Raw genomic sequence first — 23,434 nt, 5'->3', positions numbered from 1 at the left:
TGCCATTCAGGCAGGCCCTGTGGCTGTTACGATAACTACAACACTGTCTACATGTACTCCTTACAAGACAACCCACAATTAAATACATTCAGGTAAATGCAGCTCTAATAGCGGATGCCTAAGACATTCTAAGATATTGAGACACTGTATTTCTAGTCTCTGCACATTATTTTGCCTTCAAATATATTTTGTGCTTGCATCGAATTCTGAGGAAATAATTGCTTTCCTCAGCCAGGGATGAGCAGAAAGCAAAAATTGGTGGCTTTTGCCTCCTTTTTGCCTGAATTGTGAGACAATGCATAATACCTCTGCTGTTCAGTCCTAAATTTTGCTCAGCTGAGGAGCTGTTTGGCAGTTCAGATGTTCTGCAGTTAGTCTGCTTTAAATATTCACACTGTGATATATTTTATGAAATAATGTTGTTATTAACATTGCATTCATCTCAACAATGAAAGGCAGAAATTGCAGCTGTGATGTTATGGGAATCTCTCAGAAGTGTTACCCTTGACCAAAAAGTTGTGTGATCAGCTCTGTGCAATTATTAGGGGGCAAAAAAAAAAAAAGACAACACAAACAAAACAAACAAAAAATGGTGTCCTTTTCACACTGTGGATTCCACTCCTTCACTTCCCTTCTCTGTCCTACAATGTGTTTCTGTTCTTTATCTATCTCACATTCCTCCATCCTCTGCCTCTTCTCATTCAGTGTATTGATCTTGCAACCGCATAGGTCACTGTTGAGTGCTGAGTGGCACCATGAGTTGTGAAATAAAAGGTACTTGTCATGCAGGAGTCCTGTACAGTCATCTGCACTCCCACAGGACTTGACTCACCCATTCCTGCTACGGTAGTGTCAGCTCTGACTGTAGGGTGCTCACAGCAATGCTGACGATGGTGAGTTATGACTAGAGCTGAAGGTCAGGAAATTAACCTCTCATACTTTTCACTGACGCTTTCTTCACACATCTTGTGTTGTTTCTCAGTCTGTTTTGCAATATTTCAAGACTTCAACCCAACAATATATTTTCCAAGAAAATTCCAGTGTTAGCAACAGCAACAAATGTTCCATGGAAAGAAAAACACTGGCAGTAAAAAATGTCTGTTTGTTTTGGCTCTGATAACACATACTAATCATATCAAACCTTCTTTCCTCTCTCCCAGTCCCAGCTTGTCTTCTTCCTCAACTAGTTTACATACTATATGCTAACGGAGAGCTAAAATTGCAAGAGTGAACATAGAAAATAGAGGGATTTGTACACAGGTGTGACTAAGTGCAGATGCTTGCAATGCTGACATCTAAGCTAGTCACCTTTGGCTCCTCTTACAAGCAGTAGGAAAAGTGAAACCTCCTGGCATGACTCATCTCATTCCAAGTTGGATGAACTGCTGCCTAAAAGTATGGCTGGACACAGAGCCTGGCTTTCTAGGCACCTGCAGTGTGAGCCTACATTTTACAGCTATCATGAAGGCAACTGGGGTGAAAATCATGTATTTTGGGGCACAGAGTCCTAGTGTAATGAGATCGTACTACAGCTTTGCTTTTGTGCCAGAAAAAAAAAAAAGTTGTTGCACTCTGGTCCTGCCTGGAAAGGCTTCACTGTTTAGCTAGTGCTTTGGCAGATTGTGTTTGCTACTGCTGAAGGTCCACTGCTTAATATTTCATCAAGCAGCCACTCTGAAGGCACCTAGATTTGAAGAAATGCCCTATAGATTTGGTTTATCTGTAAATACCATCATATAGAAGAAGCCAAACCAAAAGTCATAGTGTTCTGGATCTTACCACTGTTTATATAACACATCAATAACACACCAAACACTGTCTTTTTCTATATACAGCATGTTTTACAGCTTGCTCTCTATACCACTGGCTTGTTTTGTGGCTGACGTATAAGCTGGGATATTACTTATAAACTGTATTTTAGTGGCATCATGTATTCTACAACAGGCCTGTCAAAATACCATGTCAACCTCTCATATGTCACATAAAAACTGTTTGATATTCTCCCCACTTGAACTCCTACTTTGCATTGTAATTAGGAGAGATCTTGACTGGGTGAACTTGTTAGATTTTTACACACATAAATGTAAGGACACTTTAATTAAAGTAAGGGGGAAACTTGAAAGCACAGACAGCAAGAAATAATAATAAGACTAAAAATAACCTGTTCAAAACTGTCGTAGAGAAGCCAAAGGGACAGGACATGTCACATATAGGGAACATTATGATCTGGGGGAATCTAGCTATTCCTTCCCCAACAGTAACACTTAATAATTATAATTATAAATCATGCTTCACCTCTTGCAGTATGACAGTACTGGCAAAACAGAATGGTAAAATTACTGACCAGTAAAGCTGTCCAAGAAACAGAAAACTCTTTTTTGAAAGACTGAGGTCCTTAGTTTTAATTATTTTAGAGGCAAGGGGAGTTCCCCAAGTCCATATGAAAAACAAAGTTATCTTTCATTTGGTGGAAATAACCTTCTGAAATTTTTCTGAAAGAATATTGTAATGTTTGATCTTCCTTATTTTTGTTTTCCAATGGAAAATCAAAGTTTTATAGCAAATTTCAAAAATTTTCATAGAAAATATGACTTTTATTCCCTTTAAAGAATACATTGATAGATAACAGTGTAGACAATGACTTCCTGTTTTGCTTCTCCCTTTTTTTAAACCAATATGAGCATTTTCCTTTATCCTGATTTTTGTGCTCTCTTAATTATTTAGTTCTTGCCTAGCTACTTCTGTCCCTTTGAATGTCCATATCTCACAATGCAAATAAATTAGACAGTATCAATGCAAAATCCATTTTCCAAAACCAGACACATATACCTCACACATTCTCTTTGTTCTGCTTTATCTCTTGTACCACATTCTATGACTCAGATACTATTTGATATGAAAAGCATCATGTTGCAAGACATAAATCTCTGTATGTTCGTACTTGTAAAACTCTTACTTGCATGAGAAGTCCAGTTTTCCAATCAATCTTAGTATAATTAATTATTTAAGATGAGATTCAGATCACAGATTGAATGAGACACCTACGTTTAGCTGTCTACAAATGAGATAATTGTTATCTCTGTACAATCCAAAACTCAGTTCTGTTGACTAAATGTAGGTACCAGGTGCTGAGATTTTCTAGAATATAACATAGTCTCTAACTTTTGATTGAGAGGAGCATGTGCCTCCTGTAGGTCCTGGGTCACATCTGCCAACTCCAGGCAAATGTCTCAAACAATATAGGGCATCTCAGATGGCACTGTACTGGGTCTGGCTGGGATGGAGTTAACTGCTAGGCAGAGTAGAGCCAATAAGCCATGTTGTTTGCACCTCTGTGAGAGCAGATTTAAGGAAAAAAATGCTGTATCACAGCAGCTGGGAGAGCGAAGAGTGAGAACCAGCCCTACAGCCACCCAGGTCAGTACAGAAGGAGGGCAGGAGGTGCTCCAGGCACAGAGCAGAAGTTCCCCTGCGGCCTGTGGAGAGGCCCCTGGTGGAGCAGGCTGTCCCCTTGCAGCCCGTGGGTCCTATGGCGGAGCAAATCTCCACGCTGCAGCCCATGGAGGAGCCCCCGGTGGAGCAGGTGATGCGTGGGGGACCCGTGCTGGAGCAGTTTGCTCCTGGGGGATGGACCCCGTGGTACGGACCCATGTTGGAGCAGTTCTTGAAGAGCTGCTGCCTGTGGGCAGCCCCCACAGGATCAATTCAGGAAGGATGGCATTCCATGGGAAGGACCCCACGTGGAGGAGAGGCAGAGAGTGACCATGAAGGAGTGGCAGAGATGAAGCATCAGGGACTGACTGCAGCCCCCATTCCCTGTTCCCCTGTGTTGCTTGGGGGCAGAAGGTAGAAGAGGGTGGATGGGGGGGAAGCTGTTTTTAGACTGTTTTTAGTTTTTCACTGCTGTAGCTTGTTAGCAATAAGTAATAAATAATATTAATCTCTCTATGCTGAGTCTGTTTTGCCTGTGATGATAATTGTTGAGTGATCTCCCTTTCCCTTTGAGGAAGGGGACTGAGAGAGCAATTGTGGTGGAGCTCAGCTGTCCAGCTGAGTAAAACCACCACAACGTTTCTGTAGTTGCACACCTCTTCTAAGAGCAAATATCTTTCTTTTACAGCTCATTCTTGTGCATCCTGCATGTAGTAAGAGTTAAATCTGCTTACTTGCAGACCTCAGCAGGTACAGGTTGAGTTGTTTGTTTTCACCTGCTGTGTCCTGATTTGTTTAGAACTAGTTTTGGTTTGCAAGTTCAGGATTAATTTCCATTTTATTTCTCTAAAATTCTCACTGGGGACATATTTTAGCTCTTAGTCTCTTTGCCTTTAGAGGCAGCGTGACAGAAGCTGTGGCAGGTCACAATCCCAACGCCATCTGTTCACAAGAAAAAGTCACTGAATACATTTGAAAGTGAGTACAAACAAAACAAAGACAAGGTTGCAACTGGTTGAAATACAATGGATTAAATACTTAATATGCTTTATCTGCTTTAATGATTTCCAATACTTTCAAAAATATATTTCTATAGCAAATATCCACATAGAAATAGATTTAAATGGTTATTACTGTTATGCTTTGTAAAGCATAAAAGCATAAAGCATTAAAGTCTTCTAAGCTTCTCAAATGTCTTTTAATCCTTCATACCTCAACTCAATAATGGTCCTCCTTAAAATGGTTACTTGGTTCAGCTATTGTATATCTCAGAAAAACTGCTAGCCACCTATCTATGCTGAGAAGATGATATAGAGAAAGAGACTATACAGAGTGGCATAAATAAAGCATGGCTTACAGCATCAAGGAACCAAGGAACATATGGTAAGTTTTGCATGAATATTACTATGACCAACATGAAGGTGTGCTCTTTTTTCAGGGAAGGGGAATTGTTTGAAGAAAATGGTTAAAATCCATTTTTAGCATAAGTGCAATGCATGTTACTGAGCCTGTAGTGTCACATGCAATGAAATGAGATACATAAAGTTGGCTTCTTATCCAGAAAACCCTGCACATTGAAAATATGAAAGTAAACTAGCATATGAGATTCTCAACTGGAGGAAACTAAAGAAAACATGAAAAGATATGGAAATCCTCAGCCAAGTTGGCTTGTTTGTAATTTCCAAGGCAAGTAAAAGATCTGATGATTATCTACCAGGAAACATATCCAGCTGTCGATGTACTATTCTGTTAGAATTGACAGTCACACAGAAGGCTAAGTCAGCTCTCAGAAATGTTGGAAGCATCACGGTGAGTGAATAAAAGACACATAGAACTATCACAGATGTAGTCAGTTGAATTATAACACTGATCACTGAAAGCAGAAGCTGTCTCAGGAATCCACAACAGAAGTCTACAAAACCAGTATCTTGTCCAAATATGTCCAAGGACATGAGAGACCTGGTTAGCATGGGTGACACATGGGCAAAAGCAGAGTAAGCAAAGAGATACACAAAGTGCAAAGTCTTCCCATAAGACGAACAGAAGCAGGGTTGGAAGGGATAGTTTCATTCCAACTTATTCAAAGTATACTAATACTCACGCATCTGGGAAATAGATGAACTGCCATACATTACTACTGGGATACTGTAAGTCAAGCTATCTAGTACTTCAGAAACCAAAGCATCCCAAAATATTTAATTTCAGACTACAGTCCCAGTTTACTGGCAGTGTTGTTATTTATATGAGAGTGGGAATTTGGTCACATCACATCATCTCCGTACGTTAGCCATCAGCTTGACAGATCAAATTGCTAAGCTGCTCATAAAGAAATTCACAGAAGTCTTTAACAGAAGCCTGGTCCAACACTCAATGTTGGATTGTAGAGATATTTCCATGCCTATAGCTGCAGATCTTGTTAGGATCAAATTGTTTCCCTAGGACAAACCACACATTATGAAGCAAGTTAAATGCCTTGAACAGATAAAAGCTCAAGCTTCTAACATGACAATGGGCAGTAAGATTATTTCATCCAAGCTTCCAATTATTCTGTTTCCACCAAACCCAAGACAAAACTGTGGGGAATACAAGCTAGTGAAATGTATTTTCCCATGAGACATGATGAACAGCCCATGGAAAGAACAGCAGTTATCCAACAACTTCAAATTACCAGAAAAGACCACAAACACTACCAAATGCTTGAGGCATCATTCAGTCACAGGAAAAAAAATCACACTTAACCCTACTGTGAGGTTTACCACACAAGGTTTTGATACTGAGGAAGGAGAAAACAACCCTCCAAACCTTGAAGAACTATTTTAGATTTGCAGTTAAAATGTATTAAATTTAATTGACACTTTATTATCATAAACATACACAAACACATACCTAAACCGACAAAAAAATAAATAAAAATTGATGTGCATTCTAGTTGTAAATTTTGGGATGTTATAATATTTTCTTAGTGTTGTCATTATAATATGACAGTCTGACAAGGAAAAACTCTGAAATTAGAACTTTGATACACCGTCTCTGGAAAATCTCAATCTAGTGGATTTGGATGTTGGTGCTTCTTGGTTGTCTGATGCAGTTCTGCCCTGGAAATTACAACTTGGGAATTTCTCTAGGTCTGCTTTGGGATGTGGTAATTATCCCTTTACACAGTACTTATCTGTTGAAATTCCAATGCAAAATTATAAAACTTAAGGCATCATGAAAATTGAATTGCAAGAATAGTTTAAGGGACACTTCGTATGAATTTATTATGCCAAAACAAGGAGTGGACACTGGGTAAATTAAAATTTGTTACTCTCTTAGTTACTTTCTGGTATTTGCAAATATGAGGACTTGTAACTGTCCACCTATACCCAGAACTTGAAATAAAAATAAAATAAAATTCTGCCGGTACTATGAGAATAATATTTTAGATCTGTGCTGCAAAGTGTATTGTGTCCAATATGAATAAGAACACTGTGTATGTTATCTGGTTCAAAGGTGATGTACAATCCAGCTAATCATAATGTTACTAAAAAGTTAAAACCCCCAAATAAATCTTCAGAAGAGTAATCTGTAATGCTAAGGTTATAAAAATTACTGTTTTATTTTTTTAAGACATCTTAAAAAGTGAATTGTTTTGTTCATCAGTTTAATCCGTCCCATTTTCTTATTGTGACTTTATAGCTATAGAAGGGAAAGCTAGAAAAACTTTATTTTCCACAGTAGCCTTTAGATCCTTTTAGCACTGATTTCATTCCATCCTTTCATACTCTTGGTGACATAAAATTTGCTCCAGAATCCTATTGCAAAGGTTTTTGCATCAAAAATCATCATCAACCACAAATCTCAAAAGGAGCTCAGGAGAGAAACAAATGAATAAATGAATAGGAGACTCTTTTGGCAGACGAAAATGTAATGAGGAAGAAATCGGGCTGTTTAGGTCAGAACATTGGCTGTGGTTTATTCTTCCTAAAGGAGCATCTAAGAGTGGAGAGGGATGACAACCTGATAGGACTGTTTTTTGCTAGCTTCCAGATTGCCACAGAAAGACAATCTTGGGGAAAAGCAAACCAACTATCAAACAAAAACAAGACAAGCAAACAAACAAATAAAAACAAAATAGCAACCAGAAGCAAGGCGACCTTAACACGTGGTTGTCTCATTGAAATACATGGTTCAGAAATGTTAACTCTGCTCTTCCAGGAACTTCTTGTCTCCCTGAATCAAGTACACCATCACACTACAAAAACGCACAAAGTAGATCATGAGGGAAGCAAAAATGATGTTTGCATTCAAGACAGACAAAAAGACTGTGAAACCATTTCCTCATCAAAAGCTTGCAGTATTCTTACTCACAGAGCATGGTACAGCTTACCTCCCGCACTAGCACTGATGGATACAGGATCCTTGTTTTCCTACTTGTGCCCTTGTGAGGAACAGGTGGGTGTAAAAGAGGGGAACAGTGATCAAAAACCTTGGCACAAGTGAACATCTGAAACTTGGATCCTTCTGAAAAGTAAGCCTCAGACTCAGAAGTCAGCACATTACAAATATACATTGATTTTCATTCCTTTCTCTTGAATTCCTGAATCTAATTTTTAGGATGTTATTTATAATTTCAATGCAAAATAGAAAGAGCCAAATATCAAATGGGAAATATCTAACTTTTTCTCATGTATGTAAAGGGGTGAAAGTGGAGTTGTAACTTCTGAAGTCTGGCACATCCCTGTCTATAAAACATGAACGCTGACCCTGAAAGATTTCTGAAAACTTACCAGGTCACCATAGTAATAACAGTTTAGATTTTTGTTTTGTCTGTGGGTCAGAAAACATCAGGACATTCCTTCTGAACTTTGAGAGCTGATGACAATTAGGAGCTGTGCCTCACTGATACCTGGTGAAAGAAAGGAGAAGCAGTCACACGTTCTGCTCACCAGACTGAACATCAAAACATCAAAACATTTTGCCATGGTTTTACAGAATTACCATGTGTATGATCTTAGTCTATGGTAGTTTGAGATCCTCTATCTCACATCAGACTGCAGTGAAGAGCATTAAGTTAACTTGTGTTATGTTCCATTGGATGCAGGCTAAATGTATAAATACAGACAATAACCACAGCTCAGCTAACCCAAAGAAGCTTATTAAAGTGTGATAGCTTCCTTAAATGTGTGAGTCATAAAATTTAACCAAGATATAAACGTCTTGGTTTTACCACAGGTTTCCCATTTTAAAATGACTGCACAACTGTCCAGCTACAGTACGTTTTCTTGTGCCTAAAGATGTTTATGTTCAGAATATAAAGTTTTATAAATAAAGTAGCAATAGGGAATTGGAAAAGGTTACAGTGCAACCCAAAAGTGTCCCTCTCCATCTAGTTGTTCTATTAAAAGAGAAATTTCATTGAAGTTGTCCATCTGTTTCTTAGCTTCGATGTCGAGCTCTCTTGCAAGTATGTTAAGTAGGGTGACTTGTGCAATGATGGAACTTGTGATACCTTTTTCTATCTTGCACAGCAAGTCAGAGATTATCTATTCCATTTCTCCTTGAATTTTACTGGAAAAAATATTGCTGTTTTTAGGGAGAAGTTGCATTAAAACATTTTATTAGTGAGCTTATTCGGTTTCCTCACATATGTAAAGGGAGAGGAAGAAAGATAGAGATTAATTATTTTGGCAGGAAATCCATAATTCCATAGCTGTACCTAAAGTGAGAGCAAGTTCAGCAAGTCAAAGGCTTTTATCAAAGTCAATAAAGCTTGAGAAATGGGATCTCAGTATCAGGGCCCTACAACAACAGAAATGGAACTAGAGAGCAATTATCCATCCCTTTCTCCCCCTTCTTCCAAGGAAATGAAATCTTCAAGGCAAAAGGATTAAAGTGAAAACTACTGGTACAGAAATGGAAATTTCTTCCTGAGGATGATTTGCATATTTTCCACATACACTTTATCGCATCCAGAGCTTTTGGCACCCGTGTTCAAGGCTTTGATGTGGGTCTGCAAGTGGCAGGGGCCAAAAGAGAACAACACTGAAGACACTTTGACTCTTTGCAAGTGCATTAGACCATCATAAATGACTGTTATCATATTATAGCATGGTGACATTGAAACGGTCACAGTTAAGTAAGTGCAGGGAAGTCACAGAGACTAAAATCTCATCAGCTGCTTTTATAGTCATGATTTCTAATTTCCAGCTTCCTACACCTGTGGGAGAGGATCTAGCTTTCATGATTACATACTTGCCACTATGTCTCTATGTTTTAACTAAATTATTAGTTCAATTTAAATCACTAGAATAATTCAAAGTTTGAGGCTATGTCAATAAATCTTTGCAATATCTACTCCTTTTTAACAATGGCTACAGATGCAAAACTCATGTCTGAATCTGCATCTTATGTAGCCAGCCCTAAAATGCTTCCATGTCATTCCTCTCCAATACTAATATTCTAGTAAGGTGATTTATCCCTTTGTAACATTACATATTAAATATTATCACATTGTTTAGATTATAAAGCAATACCCAGTTACACTTATTTCTCAACCTTTCTCTAATATGTTTAAAAAATAATCACATTGACAAAGCTAGGCCTGAACTTACAGCACAATCACAAAACTAAAAAACACCACAAATGAAATGAATCTTCTCCTCCTTCTTTAAGTCATCCCTTACTTGAATTCTTTTCAGAGCATATGCCATGTCAAATGTCCTGGAGGACAATGTGCTTATTATCTATCAGGCTTTCAAGCTTTTTTATCAGTTTTCAAGCTCTAAGGATAGGAAGGGCTGTCGGCTGAGAAGATTCCAAATTGTCCAGGTACACAGAACCGGAATGAATTTCCTTGCATTACCTAGTGGGATATTAATATATTTTTATATTTGTTTTCCATAGCATTAACATTTTTATGTACCCCATAAAAATAGCTTGAAATGGGTCAGACTCTTCATCTGAATCTATTAATTCATATACCACTTTGGACACCAAGCATTGTCACTCAGCCATAATACAGATTAATTTGTTCAGAGACAACTCAGAGTAATTTCACCCATTTCTAAAGAAGAGATGAATGGGAAGAGACAGTAGCTTAGGACAAAAAAGCCAAATATCCAAAGTTTTATGCGTTGCTTATGTTAGATAACACTACACTGGTAACATTTAATTGCATTTGGTTCTGAACAAGTGCACTTGGTTATATTGAGCTATATATAAAAGGTTGCTGGCAATTCAATTTCAGCAGTGCCAAATATTGCTATTTTCCTTTGATTTTACTGTGCTTCTCAGAGTTATACTTTGTTAATCCAGTTTAAATGTATTCTCTCTCACTAAGAAGCAGTAAGAGATTCATTTATGCGTTTTCCACAAACTCTACAGGATAAGATGGTTTAATCATCACAACATAAGACATAACTAAGGAAAAAGAATCTCCTTATCAATGGACCTCTGTGAAGCATCAAGGTTTGCAGCTAGCTGTAAGTTGAAATGTTGTTGGTAGGCATGCAGGTGTGAAAGCTGTGGGGAGGAACACAGTTTCTCCCAAGTCTTTCCATTAAAGATGACCTCTTCCAAACAAGAAAGGGAATGCATGATAAATATAAACTGACTTGGGGTTCCACACTGCATTTCTTTATCATGTGCTAAACAGGAGAAAAAAAAGGATATACAAGGCCCACTCAGCCCTCAGAGGTAAGTAGAGGAATTTGTCATGACCGTAGTGTCTTTCCTTTTGCTGCATGTATTTTAATAAGGTGATTTTTACCTTTTAATTTTTTATCCTTCCTGTGTATTGTACTCTTGTCTGTACTAAACCCTACTAATAACTTACTTGACTTTCTTTTTAACTAGAGTAGTGCAGATATGTATTTGAGGCATAACAGTGTTCTTTCCAAGGTTGTGTACAGCTATTATGTATTATCTTAGGTGAGGGAAGGACACGGCACCGTCATGTATCATTCTCTCATCAAACATTTGGCAAACAGCACTAAATTGTCATGGAAGAGGTCATCTTAATTGTTAATTTCTAGATAAACTTTCTAGATAAACTCACCTGACAGAATTGTGTACAGAAATAAATAAGCCCATATTATGTCCCTGATACAATCTTCCACAATATATAATATACAAAAAGTTATTATCAATTCTTGCAGTCCAAGAAGCCACAAGTGTAAGAAACACTGAAAAACACTACAGGAGAACTGCTGATCCTCACAGATCCTGGAGATACGTAAAAGCTGCTTTCTGTCCCAGTAAATCTGAGTTGTGTCTATTTGAAAAGCTTGCTCTTTTCCATGGTCTAGTCAAATGTAGTCTGAGAGACTCAAAACCTTTGGATGGCCCATTTCAGCTTGCTCAAGAAAAGATAAAGACAATTCCACCTCTGAGTTCTGCTGGATTTGTGATCTATGCTCATTTCTTATTTGTTGGGATTGTTAAAAGACCCAGTTACCCAGTTATTTTGACTACTTAAGGAAATAATTCAGTTATTGCTGGAGGCTGATAGTTATCCAAGTTATCTATGTGTTAGCCTCATGTAATCCAAGGTGATCTTATTTATAAAAAGGCCCTTAGTTCAAGGAATCTGGGCAGATAAATGGCTGCTCTAGGGAGGAGAATCTTTGGAAAAACCTCTGGGAAGGTGTGAGGTAAGGAAGAAGTATTATTTTAATTTTGAAAGGAAAAAAAAAAGATTAAATATCAAATTAAACATTCCTCATCAAATGCTGGTGATGCATCCTGGCAAATTAGTGATAATTACTGAAAAATTTTTAGCCTGGTTTCTTCAGGAAATGAGGCTTGGATGATCATTCTGTCTTTCAGTCCCACTTAATAACTGCTGGATCCATTTATCAGCTGCAAACCTGACAGAGGAGTGATGCTGTCAGAGCTACCCAGTCCTCAGCATTCTCAAAAAGAGAATTTCCACTGCTGGGTGGAAAGTGCCTGATTAATAAGCAGAAAGATTTTAACAGATTAAACATTCAAACTTAAAGGAATTAATAAAAAAAAAAGAGAGAGAAACAGAAATGCTGTAACCATACAACAGCAAAGAGGCTTTTTCTCAATCAAGGGTAGTGTGTGGATTCGCTGGTGTCTAGTAAGGGGTGCATTCAGTACACAGCATTTTAATCCAATGTTTAGAACACAAATACTTTGGAAGCTGAAATTCATGAGTTCTGAAACTCAAATTATTCCTCATTCTTCTTAAACTGCGTGATATTTTCATAGGCACATTATATCACAGACCACCTGTCACTGACATGCAAAAAGCGTGTTGTATGTCTCAGCCATGCTTTCATTTATTCCGGTGTGCTTTCATAAATTAATGCAAACTAAGAAAGGAAGAGCTTCGGTTCTGGCAGTTTATTTTATTTATATTTCTCTGTCAGAAAAGCATCCTTTACAATCTCTAGGTAATAAGAAGGGAAACGATGCTTTGATGTAATGACAGGATCCAGCACCTTCTATTGACTGCAGTTTTCTAACACGTGTCCTGGCATTGTCCTGGCTGTTAAATGTTACACACACTAAATTGAGTCATAAAGGAGCATGCGCTAGCTAGTGGGTAAAACCAACACCACAGAAAGTCAGTTAGCTGATTAATGTCTTTTGCGTCTGATTTTTGAGGTTTCCATCAATTAAAATTAATTTCATCTCTTGCAGGACCATGTATGTTACATATCCCCCACCCCGAGCAGATATAATAAGCTTTCTTCACATGGGAGTGTGAAGTATCTCTCGTTTCACTTTTTGGAGAGCTCCATGCAGACACATTCCTTCATGGAATTTTCCAAACACTTTTGAAAGGTTCCAGGCCAAGCACAAAATCCATGAGAGTTTTTCAGTGAATTCATTTTCTGCATCTTGCTCTGAGCTGGAATAACAGTGCACTGAGCAACTTCAGAGGCTGCATTTTCAGGAAAAAAAATCCCCCTTCTTTCTCTTTATTCATATATATTATCATCTCTCCCTATGTACATACACACACCACATAATACCTACAGTCTATCAGACAAAGCCACACTGGATGAAGTAATCTGAGTGTGGATTAAGGAGCGCTCCTCATACTTTTATGAGTGGCTCCAACACTCACAAGAACAGTGAACCTGGTTGGGCTGGGACTCACCAAACTGCTGTTATGCTCTTATAGGCAGCCAGTCCATGGTCCTACATGGCCACACCGATACCTGCATGATCCATTGCTATTGATTTGCTTAAACTCTGTACTATGTATTATGTCTCCAAACTATATGCAAAAGACTGTACTATGTGTCAATTTCTGTATCTGTAGGTACAGTTTCTTAGAAGTGCTTTATTTATATGCAATTGCATACAAAGAGTGACTTTGAATTGATCTGGACGTAGCAGGCACTGCTGGAGCTGGGGTATCTCCAGGACCATCTAAAATCCCCAGCTGGAGAGCTGCTGCACCAATTAGTCAAATACTTTGCTGTGAAGATGGATGGCTAAGAGCTCAGTAAACAACCTTGTCCCAAGTCAGTCCATCACCTCAAACTAGTCTGTTGTCCACCTATGCAAAGACAAGCTGGGGACCTCCAGGAGAGGGGATTTATGACAAAGTACATGTGGTGTGCTCAGAGGCACACCCCCAAAGCCCTGTTATAATTACAGGGCAAGGCAAGAGCTTTTCCTTCATTTTTTCTATGGAGCTGTTCTCCCTAAGTTAGTATTTAGCATACAAAGGACAAAGAAATCAGTACTAACTTTTGCAATCTATTTGCCTCCCATTTAGGAGGAAAGCATTCTGCTTTGGCAATATATGGGGAAATCTTCTCAGTATTCTTCTCCTCTAACATCTAACAAATTAACCAGGCTCATGAGTGCCAGACAGGCAGTGGGAAACCTTTGTTTAGGTATTGAGATTGCTGTCTTGTACAAGTGCTAGCCAAATATTTCCTTTGCCACGTCTGTGTCTGGACCAAAAGATTCTTATGTTACAAGAGGAAGTATTTGTGGTAAATTTAAGTCAATCTTTCAAGTCCTTTAAAGTCTTGCTAGCAAGATTGCCAACATCAGCTAGTGAAATATCACCTTATGCCTGACATCTGATGCTCAAATAAGAAGTGCCCTGATTCCCTGATGGCATTGTCTCCAGGGAAATTAAGCCTAGGCACAGACCAGCGTGTTACTTACAGGAAGCAAAGTGACACAAGACTTCCCAAGATGACCGAGTCCATCTCTTTCCACAAACCTACCACGTAGTAGCCAGAAATGTCCATACCTGTGAAAGCTTCTTATTGATCCTGTATTTCTATTGGTATAATTTGCAACAAGTTAAACAAAGGATAACATCACGGTGTTTCTGATATACCCTGGTGGTCTCCACAGAAGTACAGGTTAGAGTATGAGGATCTGCAAAAATGTGTGTAACTGAATATCTGTGTGCACTTTGATTCTAAAAAGCCCTGAGTGGAGTGGAGGATGCCACAGAATGAAAGCTGTGTGTGAACTATTACATGTTTTACTTCTGACTCTGAAACCATTTATCTATTATTTACTCTTCCTACTAGTAGGAGGTCATATGGCTACTTTTTAATAAAATAAATAAATAGAATAAGAAAGTTTTTTTTATTAATTCATCAAAATTGAAGACTTCTTCAGGAACAAGAAGGCAATGGTACAGGTCCTCCTGTTCTCAAAAGACAGAGAGGGGCTCCATTAAAGAAGGCCTGAATCTGAAGTGGCTTCTCAAAGCTTTATATGAATAAAGGATACTCCCTGCTGTTCTCTGAGGACTGTAACAGCAACACAACAAAAATCTCTCTGAGTGCAGGACCTATTCTAAAGGGAGTAAATAAGCATCTTCTGCAGCATACATGATGTAAACAGCAGCTCCAAAGGAAACATAACCTCCACTTCAGTGCTCTCTCAGCTGTTTATTTCCTTTGCCTACTGATCTGAATTATCTCACTTGAAGTGAGAAGACAGCTGCATTCCTGTTTTTCTCACGAGCCTCTGTAGTTAGTGGACGCAGGAACAGAATGGCAAATAGAAAGAGATATGTTTGTTCTAACTTTCTGCAAGGTGCTTGCACGGATTTCCTGACTGCAGTCTCTTGCTCTAATTGGTAGTTCTTCTCCAGCTTAATGATGATAGCTACCTCTCTTGTTTTACACACAGAAAATGTAGGCAGAGGGAAGCAAGCCATTGCAGTACTATCCACATAACAAGTACCTGTGATACAGCAAGGTCCCAGGGCCCTCTGCTATAAACTCTCCATCCTTCCTTACAGTCGAGGATAATACTCCAGTCCCCAAAGTCAAAGCTGCTAAAATAGTCCATAAGGATTCTGCTGGAGCCTGAGCAGAAAACAAAACACTGCTGGTGCCAGACTCCTGTCCATGAAGCCGAGACAGACACCAACCATATTCATCAAATTGTGAACTGAGAATTTTAAATCTGAAAGGTCTTTGGTTAAAGACAGACAGGTGAGTTTTTTGTCTTAAGGCAGGTGAAGTCTGGTTTTGCTCCTTAGAATCCTCTATTCCTGTATGCATGTAATATCGGTACTACGAGAGAGTGAATGAAAAATAAAGGAAAAAGAGCTGGATAGACATTTGTCTGATCACCAAAATACAATATTTTTTCCTGAAAATTGCAGACAGATGGTGGAATTTAGTTCACCGCCGTGTTTTAGCAAAGCCTATTTCAATCACCATACATATTTAATTTCTATTCATGTTGCATAAGGAGGCAATATTTGTACTGATCTTTCATATGAAAAAGAAAGTTTTTTATTCACCCTCAGTATATTGATACTAGTTTTGCCTACTATTTTCAGCTGAAAAATCACTGAGAAATACTGAAACGCACACTCATAGGTAGCTCCCAGAAAAGCAGGCTGTTTTTCTGTTACAGTGCTAAGCTCCATGTCTTTAAGGCTCATATTTCAGCAAAAGGATTTCAGTGCTGGAAGTGGAATTGCAAGGTGAGGAGGGCCACTGTGAAGCTGCTGAAAGCCAGAGATCCGTTAACTTTGTGTTTGTACATTTAGGCTACTTCCTAGCTGTAAGACTTGTGTTAAAGTCTTTGAATTTAGACACAGGGCAGCTAGAAAACTTGCATGAAAAATAGCAAGTCAGGTGGATAAAACCTTGTCACAGCAAGTGCAGAACAAATTGTTTAATGCCAACTACTCTTTAAATAGCAGTATTTCTACAGAAAGAAAGATATGCAGTGAGAGATGTGTGGAACGTTTCCCTTGCAGGGGTGGTGATTTGGAGATGATCCCTTGCTGCAGGGACCCTGTTGCTGGAAGGCAGGAGGAGGTATTTAATATCTCCTGGCCCTGTCTACTGATCCCACAATGAACATTGTTTCACTTTGTTTTATACAGAATAAAGGAATCCTTCTCACAGGAGGCATAGTAGTGTCAGCGTGTTACATTTCTTACAGTTTGGAGCTGCCTCTCTGCCTGCCAGGAGCCTGCAGAACTGAGAAACCTGCATTTTCCTCTGCTGCCTGCAACCTTCCCCCAAGGTTTCTCGCTGCCACTGCGTTCAGCTCAGGCAACTGGCCATGAAAGAAATGTGTGCATTTTGTTTCTTTTCCCTGGAACTGACTGGCCCCAACAAACAGAGGAACCGAGACCAGGCTTCTAACCTGGGTCTCATTGTGACCCATCTCACTTGGCTTCCTCTAGTCCACCCAGCACAACCCTTAGCACTGCAGCTATAGCCCTGGCTGTGGGGGATTTGGACAAGGTTATGGTCATGACAGCCCAGAAGTTCAGAGCATTCAGATCACATGGGCCCTAAAGGACCACAAATCTGTTGCAGTCACTGAAAACTGCCCCCAAGGCTGTCCTCACTGGACAGCCCTTCTGCTGGAGAATGTCTTGAAACTTGTCATGGATCGGCATCCTTGGCTTCTTTCTTTTCAGATTGGGACTGAGAGGAACCATGTGAGATCTACAGGCTGGTCCTCTTGCAGAAACAGAGGACTGGACTCTTGCTGGTGAGAATGTAGATACAGGGAATGGCTTTGATGGGGAAAAAAAAAAGAAGAAAAAAAAAAGAGTCAGGGAGCTCATGAAGTATTTGAGTCTTCTTTTCACATAGACATGATTTAAAATCCCTGATGTCTTGGAAGAGACCTAAGGAATGGGGCTCAGGCAAGAATGATTCCCTTTTGTTATATTCCAGCAGGCTATTTCTCTCTATCTCCTTTTTCAGAATGTGTAAATGCAGCCACCAGTATGTCCGTCTTTCTGTCCCAAGCTCTAGAACAGCTTTTGGTGTTTTTCAAAAATGGCATACATTTCTTCCCTTCTAGACAAAGATCTTGTCCATATAATTTTTTCATGGCATGGACAGCATCAGACCCAGGAACACATCTTGTCTTGCATGTCACTTGCTGAAAGAGCTTGTGGGGATGATGGCATCTGATGAAATGGAGACTGTTTGGGTCTCTGAGGCAGAGAACTCTGCTGCAATACATATTTCTTTCTACATTTTTTATTTTTATTTTTTGCCAAAGTTAATGACCTATTTTCATAGTTGATGTGAAATACATGATGAATATATCTTTTGCATATAAAATTAACAAACTGGATGAGGGTTTTGATTCTTTTGTTCACCATAACACAGGAATCAAAATGGGTTTTCATCCTGACTTCAAATTTTCTGTGTGTCTGTTCTATGAAGTCAGTCACATCTGATGCTGGTCAAATTTGTGCACAGGATCTTGAAAAGAAGTAGGGTATAAAGTCAGGTTGATTTCCGAGGTGACAGGTCTCCTTTGGATGACAATAGATTTCAGGGTAGATGAGATCAAAAGTTCTACAACAGCCAGAAATAAGCCATCTGAAAGTCAAATTTACCAATTTCTGAGCTACCCCAGTGGGATAATCCTGACTTTGGGTCTGTGGCCAGGCTTGAAGGATGCTGGTTTTAGCTTTTTTCTGGTCTTCACTAAACAAACTGCTGTGTGACCTCACTTCCTTTCCCTGTCCCTCTTTTTAATATCCCATCCCTAAGAAAATTAGACCTTTGTGTGAATTAATCTCTGGGATATGCGCAATGATGTTTTACCTTAAAAAGGATGGACCCGCAGAGATTTGAAAGCCTACTCCTGATGGAAACATTTTCTGTTGGAGAAGTTCTTTCTTTTACACTGTCTGCATATATATGTGTAATTAGAGGACCAGATATACATGACAAGCCAATGATTTTTCTTCTCAGCAGATAGCTTGTCACTACAGATACTGTATACTTAACTAAGTCTGCAGCTCTAATAGAGATGTCACTCACTGTAACTTTCCTGCAGAAATGTCAAACTACTGGCTGTATCTCTTCTAAGTCAGTAGATACTCAAAGCTGGCGGCAAGTTATAAGGCAAATTCTGGATTTTTTTTTCCTGGTTCCTTCTTTGCATAGTACATAATCTAAACTTGGACAATCAAGCTGGCTTGTATATTAATACCTTGTCTTGATAGTGTATTTGCTTGAGCTATAACCATGAATACTTAATGTCTGTACTTTATCCCCAGTTTCCTCAAATGATAATGAGCAAATTAACATTGTTTTAGAATAAAAAGACATTTTTAAAAGCTAAATCTGGGAGGGAAATAATATGGACATTAAATGAACAATATGTTCTGTTTCCCAGTATTCCTTTCCCTAAAGAATAGTTCCTTATATTAAAGACACTCAGTTTAGAGTTATGCATGATCAAGTAATCTCATCACAACTCATTTGTATCTGCTTGCTTTCTAGTCTGTCTGCTTTTTTATGCCATTAATGTAAGCTTTTCCAGATGATAATCCTTTTACCACGTTCTGATACTGCCATGTCCATTTACCTCCGTGCAAAATTAAATCGTATCAAATCATCTAGTAAAAGACAACATTAGCATGCTGTAAGTTCCTGGGAGGCTTAAGCCTGGACAACAACTCACAGCATCGGGAGTGTCAGAGAGAGCAAATGAACCCACTGAACCACCGTCTTATTTGCAGTCTCACATATCACTCTTAGCTATTGATCAGTTTTACACTGACAGGCTCTAGGGTCTCTTATTTTGTGAGGTTCTGTAATGTGTTATAGAAAATTCTTGTTTCCAACATCTGTGTCCATATTTCACTCACTAAGGGATATTATTTCTATTACATAATTACAGTCCTAAAGTAGTTTCAGGATCATACTCTTTGCTTATATTTACAAGGCGACTAGCTCATCCATTACCTCCAAAGCACATCCCCTTCAACTCTACAATCTCCCCTCTTTCTCCCTCTTCTTCCTTTCCCTTCATGGCTTCAGCCTCACCTTCTCACCTGGACCCTTGTCCTATCACTGAAGAAAATCCAAGTCCAGTTTGGTCATAGCTCTTGGCATTGCTCACAGTCAGGGAGGTTCACATTTATCAGTCCCAGTCTTTCTTGTAGTGGTTGGTTTACCAATTTTCCCTAGCTACTTTTGGGTCCCTATGGGTTAGGATCGGCGGGAAGGCCAACAAGGCAAGCATCCTGGTGGGGGTCTGTTACAGACCGCCAAACCAGGATGAGGAGACAGATGAGGAGTTCTACAAGCAGCTGGCAGAAGTTGTGAAATTGTCAGCTCTTGTCCTCGTGGGGGACTTCAGCTTCCCAGACATATCCTGGAAATGCAATACGGCTCAGAGGAAGCAGTCTAGTAGGTTTCTGGAGAGTGTGGAAGATAGCTTCCTGACGCAGCTGGTTAGAGAGCCTACCAGGGGAGGTGCCCCGCTAGACCTTCTGTTCACAAACAGAGAAGGACTGGTGGGAGATGTGGTGGTCGGAAACTGTCTTGGGCAGAGTGACCACAAAATGGTCATTATTCTTGGTTCTCTATTCTTGGCGAAGTCAGGAGGGGGATCAGTAAAACTGCTGTCTTGGACTTCCGGAGGGCTGACTTTGAGCTGTTCAGGACACTGGTTGGCAGAGTCCCTTGGGAGGCGGTTCTGAAGGGCAGAGGAGTCCAGGAAGGCTGGGCACTCTTCAAGAAGGAAATCTTAAAGGCTCAGGAGCGATCTGTCCCCACGTGCCCAAAGATGAGCCAGCACGGAAGAAGACCGGCCTGGATGAACAGAGAGTTGTGGCAAGAGCTTAGGAAAAAAAAGAGGGTTTATGACCTTTGGAAAAGAGGGCAGGTCACTCAGAAGGATTATAAGGATGTTGCAAGGATGTTGTAAGGATGTGTAAGGACAAAATTAGAAAGGCCAAAGCTCATCTGGAGCTCAATCTGGCTACTGCTGTTAAAGGTAACAGAAAATGTTTTTATAAATACTTTAACACAAAAAGGAGGACTAAGGAGAATCTCCATCCCTTACTGGATGCAGGGGCAAACTTAGTGACGAGAGATGAGGAAAAGGCTGAGGTGCTTAATGCCTTCTTTGCCTCAGTCTTTAGCGGCAAGACCAGTTGTTCTCTAGATACCAAGTACCCTGAGCTGGTGGAAGGGGATGGGGAGCAGATTGTGGCCCTCTTAATCCATGAGGAAATGGTTGGCGACCTGCTACAGCACTTGGATGTACGCAAGTCGATGGGGCCGGATGGGATCCACCTGAGGGTACTGAGCGAACTGGCGGAGGAGCTGGCCGAGCCGCTTTCCATCATTTATCAGCAGTCCTGGCTATCGGGGGAGGTCCCAGTCGACTGGCGGCTGGCAAATGTGACACCCATCTACAAGAAGGGCCGGAGGGTAGACCCGGGGAACTATAGGCCTGTTAGTTTGACCTCAGTGCCAGGGAAGCTCATGGAGCAGATTATCTTGAGGGTCATCACGCGGCACTTGCAGGGCAACCAGGCGATCAGGCCCAGTCAGCATGGGTTTATGAAAGGTAGGTCCTGCTTGACGAACCTGATCTCCTTCTATGACCAAGTGACGCGCTTGGTGGATGAGGGAAAGGCTGTGGATGTGGTCGGCTCTGGTGAGGCCGCACCTCAAGTACTGTGTTCAGTTTTGGGCCCCTCGCTACAAGAAGGACATCGAGGTGCTTGAGCAAGTCCAGAGAAGGGCAACAAAGCTGGTGAGGGGTCTGGAGAACAAGGCTTACGAGGGGCAGCTGAGGGAGCTGGGGTTGTTTAGCCTGGAGAAGAGGAGGCTCAGGGGAGACCTCATCGCGCTCTAGAGGTACCTGAAAGGAGGCTGTAGCGAGGTGGGGGTTGGTCTATTCTCCCACATGCCTGGTGACAGGATGAGGGGGAATGGGCGAAAGTTGCACCAGGGGAGGTTTAGGTTGGATATTAGGAAGAACTTCTTTACTGAAAGGGTTGTTAGGCATTGGAATGGGCTGCCCAGGGAAGTGGTTGAGTCACCATCCCTGGAGGTCTTTAAAAGACATTTAGATGTAGAGCTTAGTGATATGGTTTAGTGGAGGGCTTGTTAGTGTTAGGTCAGAGGTTGGACTAGGTGATCTTGGAGGTCTCTTCCAACCTAGATGATTCTGTGATTCTGTGATTCTGTAAGATTTTAGCCTATTTTTTGCTTAGTATGTTCTTTGTGTTGTGAAATTACAATGCAACTAATATCTTGTAAAAGCTAATTCCATCATGATTCTGTTTGTGTTCATGCTATGATTCTGACTCTGGATATCTAACTTCAGGAACATTTGTTTCAAGTACATAAATTAAAAATCAACAACAACCAAAAAAAAAAAAAAGGAAGGAAGAAAGGAAAAGTTGTTTTACATTCAGTTTATGATTATATAACTTGGGAAATCTACCCAGATTTTTGTTTCATCTCTCACCTTTTAAGAGTTTTGAAGTCTGACTGTGTTTATTTTCAGGGGCAGGTATTAGAGCTCCAAGCACCCACATTAGTCTGGTAACCTGTGTAGCCTTTCCAGACATTTTGGGAAATTCAGGAGCTGTTTGGAGGTTTCTCATTAGAACCATAGAATCATTAAGGTTGGAAAAGACCTTCAAGATCATCTGGTCCAACCATCCCCCTACCACCAATATCACCCACTAAACCATGTCCCTAAGCATCAAGTCCAACCTTTCCTAAAACACCCCCAGGGACAGTGACTCCATCACCTTCCCGAGCAACCCCTTCCGATGCTTAACCACTCTTTCTAAGAAGAAAAGTGTCTGAATTTCTGACCTGAACCTCCCCTGGCGCAACTTGAGGCCATTCTCTCTTGTCCTATCGCTAATTATCTGTGAGAAGAGGCAACTCATCATCATTTCTAAATCATTAGATGTTTTAGAAACTAGTAGACCATGCTCACATCTATGATGCCTGTTTTATACCCTGTTGTGAAAATAATTTTTACTGTGAAATCATGAGAGGTTGACAGGAAGATATGCCCACCAAACATAAAGTAGCTGCTTCTTGACACAGGCATGAAAAACCTCCCTAACTGCAGCTGACTTATTTTGTCTTAGATCTGAAGTTCTCCTTGTTCTAGTTACCCTTTGACTATAATTTGTGCTATCTACAAGCATCTGAGGCAGTTTACTGAACTTTTTCCTAGTTGGGGGTGGTGGGAGGTCAAGATCTATTTTTCATGCTAGGAAAGCAAGATGCATGAGCTCCTATCTCCTATCAGATGCATAAGCCCTCATAAATTATTTCTGAGTACACAAAGTTTGTAAAATTTTAACCTTTCTGAAATGTTTCCTCCTTTCTCACTGTAAAGAAGGGATTTAGGATTGCCCAGGTAGAACTTCAACTTATACCTGAAATCAGGTAGATCCAGATGCAGAAAATTTGATATATCTGATATCTGAATCCAGATAGCTGTAGTGAAGTACAGTGGCATTGTGAAAAATGCCTATCAATTAACTTGATGGGCATAGAAGATTTTCACAAAGCAAGAACAACCTCTGGCTTATTAACATCCAGGCTGTTATCTGATTGTTTAAGTAGAACATGATGTTAACACCAGCATTGTGCAATCTGATATGAAAGTATTTGAAATTCACTCTTTATGTGATTGTTTGCATCCGATTGCAAAACTTCATTTATTTCATATCTCTAACAGAAGCAACAACAACAAAAAACAATCTTATTTCAATGGGTTGATCAAGAAA

Source organism: Anser anser, assembly GCF_964211835.1.
Source record: "Anser anser genome assembly, contig: SUPER_W_unloc_6, whole genome shotgun sequence".
NCBI classification, from domain to species: domain Eukaryota; kingdom Metazoa; phylum Chordata; class Aves; order Anseriformes; family Anatidae; genus Anser; species Anser anser.
Note: the sequence above shows the minus strand (reverse complement) of the source record.